Consider the following 17826-nt stretch of genomic DNA (forward strand, 5'->3'; position numbering starts at 1 on the left):
CCAATCCGCAGTGCACCTTGTCTGTTTTCTTGGGCGGTTTTATTCCCGAGTCTGCTACGAGAACGGACGATTTAGGCTCGCAGCAGGCCGTGCATCCGTCAAATGCCTAGCTGTGTGTCCGAAAATGAGCATACGTAACCATGTGTGTGCGCTGCCGCGTGCGCAGTCCAGTGCCCAGGAAAGCGCATGCGCACTCCGGTGCCGGGACTGGCGCGCGTGCACTCCAGTAGCAAAAATACCGCAAGAAGAGTGCGGTGCGAAAACTGATACGTGCGCAGTGCTGAGCCGAGGCTGGCGCATGCTTAGTAGGGAGCTAACGTACTGAGGTGCCCAGTGGGTCGCATGCGCAGTGCAGTGCCGAGACTGGCGCATGTGCAATCCCGAGCGGACTACGACGCATGGACATTGCGGGACCGCGGATGGCACAAGCACGGCGCGGAACCACGGCTGGCACATGCGCAGTGCGGTGCAAAGGCTGGTACATGTGCAGTGCAAGAAGGTGGCGCATGTGCAGTGCGGTGCGATGAAAGGCGCATGCGCAATGTGATTCAGAGACAAACGCATGCGCAATGCCATGAGAATGCCGGCGCATGCGCAGCGCTCCAACGCGCTTCTCGCATGCACAGTACGGTATAAAAGATGGCGCATGCATTGTCTGGTCCCGACTTTCGCGCATGTGCATTGTTGTGCCCAGGATAGCGCATGCGCACTGAGTTACGTACTTCCGCATGCGTAGTACTGTGAAAAGGACGGCGCATGCGTTTTGAGGACCCACTGCAGCGCAGTGCAGTGGGCTGGCATGCGCAATTGCAATGCCGAAGCTAGCGCATGCGCACTGCGGGGTCGAGAGTGGCGCACGCACCGTGCTGGGCAGAATCCAGCGCATGCGTAGTGCTTTTTCTTTTTTTAAGACAGGCGCATGCGTGGCACTATGTCGTGTCGCATGCGCAGTGCGTATAGAGTCTGCTCATGCGCAGTGCGGGACCGACCCAGGCGAATGCGTAATGCTTTCTCGTGAATCACGCGTGCGTACTGTTGTCTGGGGAATTGCACCTGCGCGGTGCGGCACAGAGGCTGCCGCATGCGCAGTGCAGTTTCTAGATTCATACGTGCGTTTAACTATCCCGAGACTTGCTTTTATAAGAGTGCAGCACGCCAGTGCCGCGACGGCGAATGTCCGAGCTGCTCGCGTTCCATTGTCGCTGACAGTGCTTGTAAACGGCTGGGGGATGGTGCAGGGCTTGGGGTGGAAGGGGACGTCTGCGATTCTACTGAGACAGCGAGCAAATTGGATGCCACGAGGTGCTGAGGGCAGCTGTGAGTCAAACCCGTCCGCTCCCGAGTGGGCTCGGGCATAAATCGGCGGAAACAGACGAGGGGCATCCTGGATTAGAAGGGGAGAATATCGCTGAGCCGGCGGTCCGAGAATCGACTGCTTGCCCGTCCCCGTAGTGGTTTGTCGAAACAATTGCTATCTTTAAGTTGACCGGCGCATGTTCGCTGTTACCTGGAGGACCGATCACCATAGAGAGTGGCGGATTAGCTGCGCAGAGCGCTTAGAACGCCACTTCCGAACCTGTAGGCGTATGCGTTGTGTTGCGTGCGGAACTCAGCGACAGGCAGCGGCAGTTCCGCGCATTGGCCACGAGGTGGCAGCAGAGACCGCGGAAAGAACTTTTCTGACGGATTGCCGGGGACCCGCGGCGCAGTCCCCGGCGATCCGTTCTCTCTGTGTCTCGTGATGACGGGGGAAGAACACGAAGTTAGAAGTGGAGGGTGTGTGGGGGGAAAGACGAAGAAAAAAGAGGGAAACTTCTCCAAACCCAGGAGAGCTGTGCTAAGTGCTTATAAATAGCTATAAAAAAAAAAGAGGGTTTTTTTTTCTTTTTGCCAGCATCCGTTGCATTGTTTCTAAATGTTCACATACCAAAGTGTAACTGCCCAGCAAATTTAATGATAACGAAATTAAAGCCTGTTGGCAGAAAGCACAGGGCCGTATTAATGTTCACTCAGCTTCTGTCTCCTTTATACTTTAATGTATTTTTTTTCCAAGGGCCTTTCTTCAGCTCCAGGTTTCATTTTTGGCTTTTTATGACCCCACACATCAACCCCATGTCCCCACATGTCCCCTCATGTCTCCTCACCTCCCCCCACACTACCTGTCCCATTTCGCTCCGTGCCCATGTCACCGTGAGGTTGAGGACAGGGACAGGGATGCCTGTGGGGTGCGTGGAGTCCTGGGAGAAGTTGATGGTTGTGCGCAGTGGGGTGATGGTGTCCTCCGCACACGGCTGTGACAGTGGGGGGGGTAGCGCCCCACAAGTAGGGGTCATTGCCCCCTTCTGGGGCAATGTGTGGCTTGTGCCCCACACATGCGGGCCGCTTGTATGGGGAGTGCATTCTGGAGATGATCTGTCTTTTCTCCAAATCTGCAGTGACTTCAGCAATCCCCTGTTGTGCCGCAGCAGAAATGGGTACTGCAGTACGTCAGTGATCTCTGACTCGAGGAGTGCAGGGGCTGCACGAAGTACGCACTCTACAGCCTCCCTATTTCTCTGGGATTTGGGATTGATGTTTGAGCCAAAAGGCTACACAGTGCCATGTGGGCAGGTGCCAGGTTCACCCACTGAGGAACCAAATCCTAAAATAATTTCACAATGGTCTTTAATTGCTGTGCAAGTAGATGACACAGATTTCTCACAGGGGAGCCATTAGCTGACACTGGCAGTTTGGCAGACAGCATTCGCTCCATTCACACCGGTAATCTCAGCCCCCTCAGAAGTTGCACATGCAGCTTCTCAGCATCTTGCTGTATCAGTATAGAAATCTGTGCTCCCCTATTTATTAGAAATGCCACCAATTGCCATTGAGGACAGACTGGAATCAAAACATGTGGACCATCCTAGCTTGTCCATTGATACCCCCCCCCCGGCCAGACAGGCAGACCCAATTGGCTGCCAGTCATTACTTCATCCCCCTTTTTTTTTTTTTTTCATGCTTTTATGGGAACTTTGAGATCACAGCCGAAAGCAGTGATGGAGAACCTGGTGTGGGGTGTAGCCCTGCAAGCACAGGTGGAAGCAATGCACCTAGAGGACCAGATGAGGCTGAGCCTGGCTCCAGCCCCTCCCTCTCCTCATTTAAAGGCTGGCAGCTCTTAAAGGCTGGGTTTCTTCCTGGAGACTGCCTCCTGTGGATTGTTGGGTAAGCTCTGGTTCTTGGAAAGAGGTAAGTGATTCTTTTTTGCAGGGTTTTGGTTTCTGCCTTTCTGTGGGGATCCTAAGTTGGTTTAGAGTAGCTATGTCTGCTATGCCTCTCCTTATGATGCCTTCCAATTGTTCTCTGAGGAGAGTGAAGGGGTTATCTGCTTTTCTCTGAATTGGTAACGGAGGGACTGATGTTCGTTCCTTCCTTTTACTCTTATCTCGTGTCTGGAATGCTTCAATCAGCCCCAAAGTAATGCTGGTTGGCTGACTGAGCATTGCAACTCTGGAAATGCCTGGAGATAATGCACTTTTCCGTAAAGAGATTCTGCATTCTCCAGGTTTCCTTTGCAACTCTTTTCAAGCCCAATACCTTCTTGTGAAGTCTCTGTTCCTCTCTCGTGATTCTCATTGCATAATCTCCGACCTGGGACTCCAAACTACCACATTGTCCCAACCTATTTTATGACACGTTCCCTCTGTGTCCTTGTGTCTTACTTGTGTCTCTGTGTTCTCCCTGTGTCCTCTGCCCGTGTCCCCTCTGTGTCTCCTGTGCCACATATTAATTCCACCCATGCTGAGTATTGTTTAAGGGCACAGATTTAAATTATGTTCCGTGTCTCTTTGGATCCCGTTCTGTTTTGCAGCACGATGGGGTTTAAGGGCTTCTGGGGCTCTTCTAGGTAGTGGTTTAAGCACTGTGAAATCTGTGGAGCAGATAATGGAACACCATGAATCCCTTCTTCATGCATTGCTTGTATGCAGGTGGGTTTTGTGCTGGCTGTGGGACGCTCACTTAAAGATGGAATGGGGGTCACAAGGGGCTCGCCTTGCTCCCTGGGGTTTATTCTTCCAGCCCAATAAGCTACGTGGCTGGTGATAGAGTGAGGTGCATGTATCAGGCTGGGACCTGAGCTTAAGAAAACCCCCAGCCCCGGTGGCCGTTTTCTTCATCCTCACATAGTGTAATACAGTCTCCACTACTTGAGCATACTGAACACGAGTATTCTGTTGCTGTTCTGTCTGGTTCTCTCCTAGACCTCCCTTACAAATTTGTCAGTAGTAACAGATGTCAGGGCACAGTTCTCAGAGCACGCTGTGGCCGACCACCCGCAGATCCGGCTTCGTCTTTATAGGAAACAAAGGATTGTCTTCTGCTGGACCACTTCATCTGGATCGCCCCAGGTATCTCCATCCCAATTGTCAGGGGATGCTGTTAGTTTCCTAGTCTGTATGATAGCCAATCTCCCCACCCCTCTTCCTTCCATCCCCTGACCGCCATTCAATAGCTAGCTCTGCAGCTATGGGACCCACCAGTGTGATGAAGCAGTACCTCTGGTGTGCTGAATACTGGCACTGGCACAGAGAGGCTCTATGGCTGATGTGAATCTTCCTGACTGGACTACTTGGTGAGTTTCCCCAGAGCTGTTGAGCACACAGGCTTCCCCACCTACCCTGACTGCTCACCAGGCCATCGGATGTCATTTGTGGGCATGGCTTCAGGTATCATACCAGAGACTCCTTAGAGTCACAGAATGTCCCGGGTTGGAAGGGACCTCGAGGATCGTGAATCTCCAACCCCCCTGCTACGTGCAGGGCCATCAACCTCCCCATTTCATACTAGACCAGGCTGCCCAGGGCCCCATCCAACCTGGCCTTGAACACCTCCAGGGATGGACGGGGCATCCACAGCCTCTCTGGGCAGCTGTTCCAGCACCTCACCGCTCTCTCTGTAAAGAACTTCCCCCTGACGTCCAACCTAAATCTTCCGTCCCTCAACTTAAAACGTTTCCCCTTGTCCCTTGCTGTGAAAGATATTTTCCTGATATCTAACCTAAATTTTCCCTTCTTCTTTCCTTTAGCTCCCCTTTGGGTATCGAAAGGCTGTTACCAGGTCACCTCGGAGCCTTCACTTCTCCGGGCTGAACAGCCCCAGCTCTCTCAGCCTGTCCTCACAGGTGAGGCGTTTGATCCTTCGGTTCTTTTTTTTTTTTTTTCTTGTGGCCATCCTCTGCATGTGCTCCAACGGGTCCATGTCTCTTCTGCACTGAGGGCCCTTCATATGGACACAGTACTCCAGGTGAGGCCTCTTCAGCACAGAGCAGAGGGGCAGGATCACCTCTTTTCACCTGCTGACCGCACATCTTTTGGTGCAGACCGGGATGTGGCTGGTTTTCTGGGCTGGGAGGGCACTTTGCTGGCTCGTGTACAGCTTGCCGTCCACCGGGTCTTTTGGGACAGGCCTAGGCTCCGCCCTTTCATCCCCCAGCATGTATCGGTAGTGGGGGGTTCTCTTGTCCCAGGTGCAAGACACTGCACCTGGATTTGTTGAAGCTGATGAGGTTTGTCTGTGCCCGCTGCTCGAGCCTGTCGAGGTCCCTGCGGTTGGCGTCCCGTCCCTCTGGCGTGTCACTGCTCCCCACAGCTTGGTGTCGTCAGCAAATTTTCTGAGGGTGCGCTCGATCCCGCTGGTGATGCCACTGACGAAGATACTGAAGAGTCTCAGCCCCAGCACGGACCCCTTTGAGATGCCATTCATCACCGATCGCCATCCAGACACGGAGCCGTTGGCTCCTGCACTCGATCCTGCAGCCGGTTCTTTGTCCATTGAACGGTCCGCTCACCGAATCCGTATCCTTCCAATTTGGAAAGAAGGATGTTGTGTCAGAGGCCTTGCTGAAGTCCAGGTGGATGATATCAGTGGTTCTTCACTTGGCTGTTGATGCAGTGACACCATCACAGACGGCCGCTAGATCGGTCAGGCAGGATTTACCCTTGGTCCTCTGGGTGCTCCAACAGGTCCCTGTCTTTTCTGCGCTAAGGACTCTACACCTGGGCGCGATCCCTAGATATGGGATCACGTAGAATATCGTCTCAGATAAGGGAAACCACTTTACTTCACAAGTCCTACAGGAGCTAATGAGAACTCTAGAAATCAAGCGGGAGTTCCGTACTCACCGGCACCCTCCTCCTTCAGGGAAAGTAGGATGGATCGGTCAGATGCTGACAAAGCGCTTGTCAAAATGGATTTTAGAGACCAAATGACCATGGCCAAAGCGTTTACCTGTAGCCCTTCTCAGAATACGAACCGCTCCCAGAAAAGACTTGGGAGTATCACCGTATGAAGTGTTGTTTGGGTTGATGTACTTGGGAGGGAGAGGTGAGATGCCCTCTCTTGAAGCCAAGGATAAGTTTCCTAAGAACTACATACTCGGGTTGGCTGCTTCTCTGTTATCCCTCAAGGGACATGGACTGCTGTCTCGAGCTCCACCTCTGGAATTTCTAGTGCCCTCATTCTGTGCTGGAGGCTGGGTCCTAACACGCACGTGTAAGGAATCAAAGCTTCAGCCCGAGTGGGATGGACCATTTCAGGTGCTGCTGCAGTGGATGTCGTCTGCCTTGACTTCAGCAATGCTTTTGATACAGTCTCCCACGACATCCTGCAAATGAAGCTGAGGAAGCGTGGGATAGATGAGTGGACAACGAGGTGGGCTGAGAACTGGCTTACTGGCTGAGCTCAGGGGGCGGTGATCGGCGGTGCAGAGTGCGGGTGGAGAGCTGTGAGTGGCGGCGCTCCTTGGGGGTTGGTTCTGGGTCTGGTTGTGAAAGGTAGGTTGTGTTTTTGCAGTAGAAGCTTTTAGTGTTTTCGGTACGTAGTATTGACCTTCACTGAACTTATAACCCTCTTGTGAAATAGCTGTTTTCCTTCCACTAAGAAAGCTGTTGAACAGAGTAGAAAGTTAAAGATTGGGGGCGTTCTGACTGGGGTAGAAGTGAGCCAGGTGCAAAACAAGGCAAAGATGCGGGCTGGAGAAAGAGAGCCCAGCACAGGACAGAACGCATGTGCTCACTCTTGGAAATATGGCCCTCGTATCTCCATGGAGAAGTACAAAACGTACGAAAGAACAACGGGTTGGTAATGGACCTTATATGGAAATGTATCATAGCAACAGCATCGGGGAGAGTGTAAGCCTGAGACGCTCAACCAATGAATGCCAGGAGAGCGTTACCTGCGTTGGGTTTGGAGTATAGAACGGAATGAATTTCGCTGACTGTTGCACAGTCCCTCCCTCGCTAATAGGGGACATGAGCCTGTTATTGCAATGACGAATAAACTTTGCTGCTATCACTGAGATCCTGGCCTAACCTGAATTTTTTGGCTTTGAGTGTTTCTCACAAACGTGGTGTCAAAACCAAATGTGGTTAATGGTTCCAAGCCATGGCTTGGCTGCACGCATCTGCCCGTTTCATACGAGGTTTTTCATTACCTCGGACGCTGGCTGCAAAAAATAGAGTAATAAAAATCTTGACAACATCAATTTGCTGGTTATTTGTTTATTGACAAGTACCCCTACGCACTGAGCGCAGGTTTGGTGGGTTTGTCGAAGATTTCCTTCGTTGTCTTTGTCGTCTTCCCTTCCCCCCTCTCCCCTCTGTGTTTTTCCTCTGCCATCAAAAGAGAGAACGGGCTGGCGATGGCTTGGTGCAGACCCACAGCAGTCCTAGCGGCGAAGTGATTTCCGCGGTCTCTGGTGCCACCGCGTGGCCGATCGGCAAAAGTGCGTCGCAGTTGTTTCCGCGATCTCTCGCGCCCCCTCGTGGCCAATCGGGGGAACTGCATCGAGGTTGTTTCAGCTGTCTCTGGTGCCCCCACGCGGTCAATCGGCAGAATTGCGGCAGCGTCGCTACGTCGCCGCAGGCAGCAGGGCGCGTGCGCGCAGGCACGCGGAAGTGGTGCTCGGTCCCCCGGGAAGTAGTGCGCATGCGCCACAAGCTTTCCAATCGCACGCATTTCTTCGAAGCCCTGAGATGCAGGTGAGCAGTCAATACTTGGACCGCCGGCTCCGCGACACTTTTCTCTCTTCCGATCCAGAATGCTCCTCGTCTGTTTCCTCGGGCGGTTTTATGCCCCGGTCTGCTTCGAGAACGTACTGAAGGCGCTGCAAACGACGGCGCGTGCGTTTTGCGGCCGTGAGGAAAGCGTGCGTATTGCGGCGTCGAGGCTGGCGCGCGCGCAGAGCACGTGGCACACGCGCATTGCGGGGCACAGCCAGGCGCATGCGCCGTGGCGGGCAGAGTCCGGCGCTTGCCCCGTTCGGAACAAAATCCAGTGCGTGCGTAGCGCTTTTTTTTTTCTTCTTCTTCTTTTTTTTTTTTTTAAACCACTGGCGCATGCGTCGTGCTTTCTCATGAATCGCGCGTCCGTACTCCGTGCTGTTGTCTCGAGAACCGCGCCTGCGTAGTGCGGTGCGGAGACTGCCGCGTGCGCGGTGCCTAGCTTGGCCCGTGTGCGTTGCTCTCGCGAGACTTGCTTTTCCGGGAACGCTGCGGTGCAGGGCTGGGGCTGGAGCCCCAAACGTCTGCTCCTCCACCGCGGCGGCAAGCACGTTGGGTGCCACGAGGCGCTGAGGGGCAGCCGTGAGCCGACCCGGTCCGTTCCCGGGTGGGCTCGGGCATAAATCGGCGGAAATAGACGAGGGGCATCCTGGATTAGAAGGGGAAATTATCGCTGAGCCGGCGCTCCGAGAATCGGCTGCTTGCCCGTCCCCGCAGTGGTCTGTCGAAACAATTGCTATCTTTCAGTTGACGCGCGCGTGTTCGCTATTATCTGGAGGACTGATCACCATAGAGAGCGGCGGATTAGCGGCGCAGAGCGGTTAAAACGCCTCTTCCGCGTTTCTACGCGCATGCGTTGTACAGCTTGCCGGCCTGAGCAGCGGGCAGCGGCAGTTCCGCGCATTGGCCACGAGGTGGCAGCAGAGACCGCGGGAAGAACTCCGGCGGCATTGCCGGGGACCCGCGGCGCAGGCCGTGGCGATCCGTTCCGCGTTGTGATGACGGGGGAAGAGCGCGAAGTTAGAAGCGGGGGGAAAAGACGAAGAAAACAAAGGGAAACTACTCCAGACCCCGGAAAGCCGTGCTAAGTGCTTATGAATATCTGTTAAAAAAGAAAACAGACTCGTTTTTGCCAGCATCCATGGCGCTGTTTCTAAATATTCACATACCGAAATGTAACTGCCCGGCAAATTTAACGATAACGAAATAAAGCACTTTGGCAGAAAGCACAGGACTATATTAACGTTTGCTCAGCCTCTGTCTTGTTCACATTTTAATGTGTTTTTTTCCAAGGTCTTTCTTCAACTCCAGGTTTCATTTTTGGCTTTTTATTCTTTTTAATGCCATAAAACGGGTAGTTTTAGGCCCTAGCAGGTCTACGCAGGCAGAGACAAAGTTGCAGTTCTGAGATTCTTGGGGACCGTTACATCATTTCCACAAAGATTAACAAAACCTGCAGTTCTCCACTTAAGTTTACAGATGGAAAACATGAATTCAGCTGCATGGAAAGAATCGATGTGTCACAGCTGCCATCGGCAGGATGGCCAGAGAGTTGTGCAGGTCCACTGCTTGCTCAGCTGCACCTTTTTATCTGCCCTTCTCTGGTCCTCCTGCAGCTGGACAGATAGCCCACAAGGGCACGGGGGACGCAGACCCCCCCGGCCAGCTGCAGCAGTCGCTCCTGCCAGTGCTCCCTTTCCTCCCGACCATTCCCATTTTGCAGGCTGGTGCCCTGTGTGGCAGAGGAGGAGAGAGCTGCGGGCAGAAGGAAAACAGGGTGCTGGGATTCCTCCAGCCCGCTGCCAGATGTCTTCTCTGGCATGTTGGGGGTGGGCAGAGGACTGTGGGAGCAGCTTCGAGGCTCTGGGCAGGAGGGAAGGCAGCAAAGATGCAGCTTCAGGCAGCGGACTCTGAGCTGGAGCGGTGCAGCCAGGCATGGCTGCACAGCTCACAGTCTGGACACACGGAAGAAGTTCGTCCAGCTGAGGGCTGCAGGGCTGTCCTTACCAAGCGCTCCCCCATGCTGCAGTTCTGCATGGGCACCGATTGCTCAAGCTCTTCCCACTGCAGGAGCTCAGAAGCGACAACAGCCCCGACCCCAAACCAGGCAGGTAATGACAACATACACACACAGATACACACCCGCTACAGAATCTGGCACTCTGCAGTCCTCCCAGAGCTTGTTGCTGCTTTTTAGGCTGCTCCACCGCTATTCTGTCCTTTTCCCTTCATTCCCCTATGTCTCGCCCCCTTCCTTCGCCCCGTGCCATCCCCATTCCTTTTTCAGGCTTCCTCCTTTCTTTCCTCACTTCCTTCCCCGTCCCTTCCCCCACAGGCAACGGCCTGTGTTCTGCTGCTGTTTCAGCTGACAATCCTGAAACCACACTTTTCAAAGACATTGGATCAGATCGCATACTGTCACTGATTTAAAAAAGAAAACAACAAGTGCAGTATTATGTATGGATAACAAACTTCTACCTGCTTGAAAAACAGTAGCAGCTCCTCATCCTGGAGTGTCACCATCACCCCCATGTTGGGCTGGCACTGCTCATCTGCCCCGCACTGCTGCTCAAACTCCTGGCACAGCCTGCCACCTCCTTGTGTCACCTCCACGTGCCACCTCCTCTTGCCTCTGTAGTTCTGACCCCACGCGTCAACCCCATGTCCCTCCGTGTCCCCCCATGTCCCTGTGTCCCCATGTGCCCTCTCATGTCCCCTCAAGTCCTCCCACGCCCCCTGCCCCGCTTTGCTCCGTGCCGATGTTGCCGGCTTGAGGACAGGGACGGGGATGCCTGTGGGAGTGGAGTCCGGGGAGACGTTGCTGGCCATGCGCAGTGGGGTGATGGTGTCCTCGGGGCATGGCTGTGACAGTGGGGTGAGGGTAGCAGCCCACAAGTGGGGATCATTGCCCCCAAAATGGGGCTTGTGCCCCCTGCATGTGGGCAAGTTGTACGGGGAGTGCGTTCTGGAGATGCTTTGTCTGTTCTCCAGATCTGCAGTGACTTCAGCAATCCCACGTCGTGCCGCAGCAGAAATGGGTCCTGCGGTACGTCAGTGATCTGTGACTCGAGGAGCGCAGGGGCTGCACGAAGTACGCACGCTGCAGCCTCCCTACTTCTTTGGGGTTTGGGATTGATGTTGGAGCCCAATGGCTACACGGTGCCTTACAGGCAGGTGCCAGCTTCACCCACTGAGGACACCAAATCGTAAAATATTTTCACGATGGTCTTTAATCGCTGCGTGAGTAGGTAATGCACATTTCTCACTGGGGAGCCATAAGCTGACCCTGACAGTTTGGCAAACAGCACTCGCTCCACTCACACCGTAATCGCAGCCTTTTCGCTGCACATGCGGCTTCTCAGCATCTTGCTGCATCAGTATGAAAATCTGTGCTCTCCTACCTAGGAGAAATTTTATCAGTTGCCTTTGAGGACATCTGACTGGAATCAAAATATGTGGGCCATCCTTGCTCATTCAGTGATAAACTTCCCCTTGCCAGACAGGCAGACCTAATTCACTTTTTTTTTTTTTTTTTTTTAATTCATGACGTTATGGGAACTTTGAGATCACAGCCTGAAGCAGTGATGGAGCATCTGGTGAGGGGTGGTGCAGCCCTGCAAGCACAGGTGGAAGCAATGCAGCTGTGGGACCAGGTGGGGCTGAGCCTGGCTCCACCCCTCCCTCACCTCATTTAAGGGCTGGCAGCCCCCAAGGCAGCGTCTTTTGCTGGAGACTGCCTGCTGTGGACTGTTGGGTGAGTGCTCTTTCCTGGAAAGAGGCAACTGATTTTTGTTCCATGCTGTAGGGCTTTGATCTTTGCCCTCTGATCTGAGGGGATCCAAAGCTGGACTGGAGCAGCTATGTCTGCTATGCTTGTTCTTATTTTCTTTTCAGTTCTTTGCTTAAGGGAGTGAAGGGGTTATCTCCCTTTCTCTGAACTGGTAATGGAGGGGCTGACATACATTCCTTTCTTTTGCTCTTGTCTCATTCCTGGAATGCTTCAGTCAGTCCCAAGGTAATGCTGGTTGGCTGACTGAGCATTGCAACTCTGGAAATGCCTGGAGCTAATGTGCTTTTCCGTAAAGGGATCCTGTGTTCTCCAGGTTTCCTCTGTAACTCTTCTTAAGATCAATACCTTCTTGTGAAGTCTCTGTTCCCTCTTTCATGATTCTCATTGCCTAATCTCCAACCTGAGACTCCAAACTCGGTTTGTCTGCTACCACGTGGTCCCAATCCATTTCATGACGCGTACCCTCTGCATCCCCCTCCATGTTCCCTCTGTGACCTCGTGTCCCGCCTGTGTCTGTGTCCTCCCTGTGTCCTCTGCCCACGTCCCCTCTGTGTCTCCTGTGCCACGTATTAATTCCGCCCATGCTGAGTATTGTTTAAGGGCACGTATTTAAACTATGTTCCGTGTCTCTTTGGATCCCGTTCTGTTTTGCAGCACGATGGGGTTTAAGGGTTCTCGGGGCTCCTCTGGTTAGTGGTTTAAGCACTGTGAAATCTGTGCAGCGGATAATGAAATGCCGCGAATCCCTTGTTTGTGCATTGCTTGTATGCAGGTGGGTTTTGCGATGGCTGTGGGACGCTCACTTAAAGATGGAATGGGGGTCACAAGGGGCTCGCCTTGCTCCCTGGGCCCAATAAGCTTCGTGGCTAGTAGTAGGGTGAGGTGCATGTATGGGGCTGGGACCTGAGCTTAAGAAAACCGCCGGCCCCAGTGGCCGTTTTCTTCATCCGCACGTAGTGTAATACAGTCTCCACTACTTGAGCATACTGAACACGAGTATTCTGTTCCTGTCTTGTCTGGTTCTCTCCTAGACCTCCCTTACAAATTTGTCAGTAGTAACAGATGTCAGGGCACAGTTCTCAGAGCACGCTGTGGCTGTCCACCCCAGGGTCCTAGGGTTCTTTCTGTTTTTATGGCAGACCTGGCTTCGTATTCATAGGAAACAAAGGATTGTCTTCTACTGGACCGCTTCGTCTGGATCGCCCCAGGTATCTCCATCCCAATTGTCAGGGGATGCTGTTAGTTTCCTAGTCTGTATGATAGCCAATCTCCCCACCCCTCTTCCTTCCATCCCCTGACTGCCATTCAGTAGCTAGCTCTGCAGCTATGGGACCCACCAGTGTGATGAAGCAGTACCTCTGGTGTGCTGAATACTGGCACTGGCACAGAGAGGCTCTATGGCTGATGTGAATCTTCCTGACTGGACTACTTGGTGAGTTTCCCCAGAGCTGTTGAGCACACAGGCTTCCCCACCTACCCTGATTGCTCACCAGGCCATCGATGTTCTTTGTGGACATGGCTTCAGGTATCATACCAGAGACTCCTTAGAGTCGGAAGCGACCATTTATGATGGTCTAGTCCAACTCGCCCACAATGAACAGGGACATTCACAGCTAGATCAGGTTGCCCTGCGTGTCACCTTGGAAGGGACAGGGCATCCACCACATCTCTGGGCAACCTGGTCCACTGCGCAGAGTCACAGAAGGTCCCGGGTTGGAAGGGACCTCGAGGATCGTGAATCTCCAACCCCCCTGCTACGTGCAGGGCCATCAACCTCCCCATTTCATACTAGACCAGGCTGCCCAGGGCCCCATCCAACCTGGCCTTGAACACCTCCAGGGATGGACGGGGCATCCACAGCCTCTCTGGGCAGCTGTTCCAGCACCTCACCGCTCTCTCTGTAAAGAACTTCCCCCTGACGTCCAACCTAAATCTTCCGTCCCTCAACTTAAAACGTTTCCCCTTGTCCCTTGCTGTGAAAGATATTTTCCTGATATCTAACCTAAATTTTCCCTTCTTCTTTCCTTTAGCTCCCCTTTGGGTATCGAAAGGCTGTTACCAGGTCACCTCGGAGCCTTCACTTCTCCGGGCTGAACAGCCCCAGCTCTCTCAGCCTGTCCTCACAGGTGAGGCGTTTGATCCTTCGGTTCTTTTTTTTTTTTTTCTTGTGGCCATCCTCTGCATGTGCTCCAACGGGTCCATGTCTCTTCTGCACTGAGGGCCCTTCATATGGACACAGTACTCCAGGTGAGGCCTCTTCAGCACAGAGCAGAGGGGCAGGATCACCTCTTTTCACCTGCTGACCGCACATCTTTTGGTGCAGACCGGGATGTGGCTGGTTTTCTGGGCTGGGAGGGCACTTTGCTGGCTCGTGTACAGCTTGCCGTCCACCGGGTCTTTTGGGACAGGCCTAGGCTCCGCCCTTTCATCCCCCAGCATGTATCGGTAGTGGGGGGTTCTCTTGTCCCAGGTGCAAGACACTGCACCTGGATTTGTTGAAGCTGATGAGGTTTGTCTGTGCCCGCTGCTCGAGCCTGTCGAGGTCCCTGCGGTTGGCGTCCCGTCCCTCTGGCGTGTCACTGCTCCCCACAGCTTGGTGTCGTCAGCAAATTTTCTGAGGGTGCGCTCGATCCCGCTGGTGATGCCACTGACGAAGATACTGAAGAGTCTCAGCCCCAGCACGGACCCCTTTGAGATGCCATTCATCACCGATCGCCATCCAGACACGGAGCCGTTGGCTCCTGCACTCGATCCTGCAGCCGGTTCTTTGTCCATTGAACGGTCCGCTCACCGAATCCGTATCCTTCCAATTTGGAAAGAAGGATGTTGTGTCAGAGGCCTTGCTGAAGTCCAGGTGGATGATATCAGTGGTTCTTCACTTGGCTGTTGATGCAGTGACACCATCACAGACGGCCGCTAGATCGGTCAGGCAGGATTTACCCTTGGTCCTCTGGGTGCTCCAACAGGTCCCTGTCTTTTCTGCGCTAAGGACTCTACACCTGGGCGCGATCCCTAGATATGGGATCACGTAGAATATCGTCTCAGATAAGGGAAACCACTTTACTTCACAAGTCCTACAGGAGCTAATGAGAACTCTAGAAATCAAGCGGGAGTTCCGTACTCACCGGCACCCTCCTCCTTCAGGGAAAGTAGGATGGATCGGTCAGATGCTGACAAAGCGCTTGTCAAAATGGATTTTAGAGACCAAATGACCATGGCCAAAGCGTTTACCTGTAGCCCTTCTCAGAATACGAACCGCTCCCAGAAAAGACTTGGGAGTATCACCGTATGAAGTGTTGTTTGGGTTGATGTACTTGGGAGGGAGAGGTGAGATGCCCTCTCTTGAAGCCAAGGATAAGTTTCCTAAGAACTACATACTCGGGTTGGCTGCTTCTCTGTTATCCCTCAAGGGACATGGACTGCTGTCTCGAGCTCCACCTCTGGAATTTCTAGTGCCCTCATTCTGTGCTGGAGGCTGGGTCCTAACACGCACGTGTAAGGAATCAAAGCTTCAGCCCGAGTGGGATGGACCATTTCAGGTGCTGCTGCAGTGGATGTCGTCTGCCTTGACTTCAGCAATGCTTTTGATACAGTCTCCCACGACATCCTGCAAATGAAGCTGAGGAAGCGTGGGATAGATGAGTGGACAACGAGGTGGGCTGAGAACTGGCTTACTGGCTGAGCTCAGGGGGCGGTGATCGGCGGTGCAGAGTGCGGGTGGAGAGCTGTGAGTGGCGGCGCTCCTTGGGGGTTGGTTCTGGGTCTGGTTGTGAAAGGTAGGTTGTGTTTTTGCAGTAGAAGCTTTTAGTGTTTTCGGTACGTAGTATTGACCTTCACTGAACTTATAACCCTCTTGTGAAATAGCTGTTTTCCTTCCACTAAGAAAGCTGTTGAACAGAGTAGAAAGTTAAAGATTGGGGGCGTTCTGACTGGGGTAGAAGTGAGCCAGGTGCAAAACAAGGCAAAGATGCGGGCTGGAGAAAGAGAGCCCAGCACAGGACAGAACGCATGTGCTCACTCTTGGAAATATGGCCCTCGTATCTCCATGGAGAAGTACAAAACGTACGAAAGAACAACGGGTTGGTAATGGACCTTATATGGAAATGTATCATAGCAACAGCATCGGGGAGAGTGTAAGCCTGAGACGCTCAACCAATGAATGCCAGGAGAGCGTTACCTGCGTTGGGTTTGGAGTATAGAACGGAATGAATTTCGCTGACTGTTGCACAGTCCCTCCCTCGCTAATAGGGGACATGAGCCTGTTATTGCAATGACGAATAAACTTTGCTGCTATCACTGAGATCCTGGCCTAACCTGAATTTTTTGGCTTTGAGTGTTTCTCACAAACGTGGTGTCAAAACCAAATGTGGTTAATGGTTCCAAGCCATGGCTTGGCTGCACGCATCTGCCCGTTTCATACGAGGTTTTTCATTACCTCGGACGCTGGCTGCAAAAAATAGAGTAATAAAAATCTTGACAACATCAATTTGCTGGTTATTTGTTTATTGACAAGTACCCCTACGCACTGAGCGCAGGTTTGGTGGGTTTGTCGAAGATTTCCTTCGTTGTCTTTGTCGTCTTCCCTTCCCCCCTCTCCCCTCTGTGTTTTTCCTCTGCCATCAAAAGAGAGAACGGGCTGGCGATGGCTTGGTGCAGACCCACAGCAGTCCTAGCGGCGAAGTGATTTCCGCGGTCTCTGGTGCCACCGCGTGGCCGATCGGCAAAAGTGCGTCGCAGTTGTTTCCGCGATCTCTCGCGCCCCCTCGTGGCCAATCGGGGGAACTGCATCGAGGTTGTTTCAGCTGTCTCTGGTGCCCCCACGCGGTCAATCGGCAGAATTGCGGCAGCGTCGCTACGTCGCCGCAGGCAGCAGGGCGCGTGCGCGCAGGCACGCGGAAGTGGTGCTCGGTCCCCCGGGAAGTAGTGCGCATGCGCCACAAGCTTTCCAATCGCACGCATTTCTTCGAAGCCCTGAGATGCAGGTGAGCAGTCAATACTTGGACCGCCGGCTCCGCGACACTTTTCTCTCTTCCGATCCAGAATGCTCCTCGTCTGTTTCCTCGGGCGGTTTTATGCCCCGGTCTGCTTCGAGAACGTACTGAAGGCGCTGCAAACGACGGCGCGTGCGTTTTGCGGCCGTGAGGAAAGCGTGCGTATTGCGGCGTCGAGGCTGGCGCGCGCGCAGAGCACGTGGCACACGCGCATTGCGGGGCACAGCCAGGCGCATGCGCCGTGGCGGGCAGAGTCCGGCGCTTGCCCCGTTCGGAACAAAATCCAGTGCGTGCGTAGCGCTTTTTTTTTTCTTCTTCTTCTTTTTTTTTTTTTTAAACCACTGGCGCATGCGTCGTGCTTTCTCATGAATCGCGCGTCCGTACTCCGTGCTGTTGTCTCGAGAACCGCGCCTGCGTAGTGCGGTGCGGAGACTGCCGCGTGCGCGGTGCCTAGCTTGGCCCGTGTGCGTTGCTCTCGCGAGACTTGCTTTTCCGGGAACGCTGCGGTGCAGGGCTGGGGCTGGAGCCCCAAACGTCTGCTCCTCCACCGCGGCGGCAAGCACGTTGGGTGCCACGAGGCGCTGAGGGGCAGCCGTGAGCCGACCCGGTCCGTTCCCGGGTGGGCTCGGGCATAAATCGGCGGAAATAGACGAGGGGCATCCTGGATTAGAAGGGGAAATTATCGCTGAGCCGGCGCTCCGAGAATCGGCTGCTTGCCCGTCCCCGCAGTGGTCTGTCGAAACAATTGCTATCTTTCAGTTGACGCGCGCGTGTTCGCTATTATCTGGAGGACTGATCACCATAGAGAGCGGCGGATTAGCGGCGCAGAGCGGTTAAAACGCCTCTTCCGCGTTTCTACGCGCATGCGTTGTACAGCTTGCCGGCCTGAGCAGCGGGCAGCGGCAGTTCCGCGCATTGGCCACGAGGTGGCAGCAGAGACCGCGGGAAGAACTCCGGCGGCATTGCCGGGGACCCGCGGCGCAGGCCGTGGCGATCCGTTCCGCGT

Source organism: Phasianus colchicus, chromosome 15 (genome assembly GCF_987193195.1).
Source record: "Phasianus colchicus chromosome 15, bPhaCol1.hap1.1, whole genome shotgun sequence".
NCBI classification, from domain to species: domain Eukaryota; kingdom Metazoa; phylum Chordata; class Aves; order Galliformes; family Phasianidae; genus Phasianus; species Phasianus colchicus.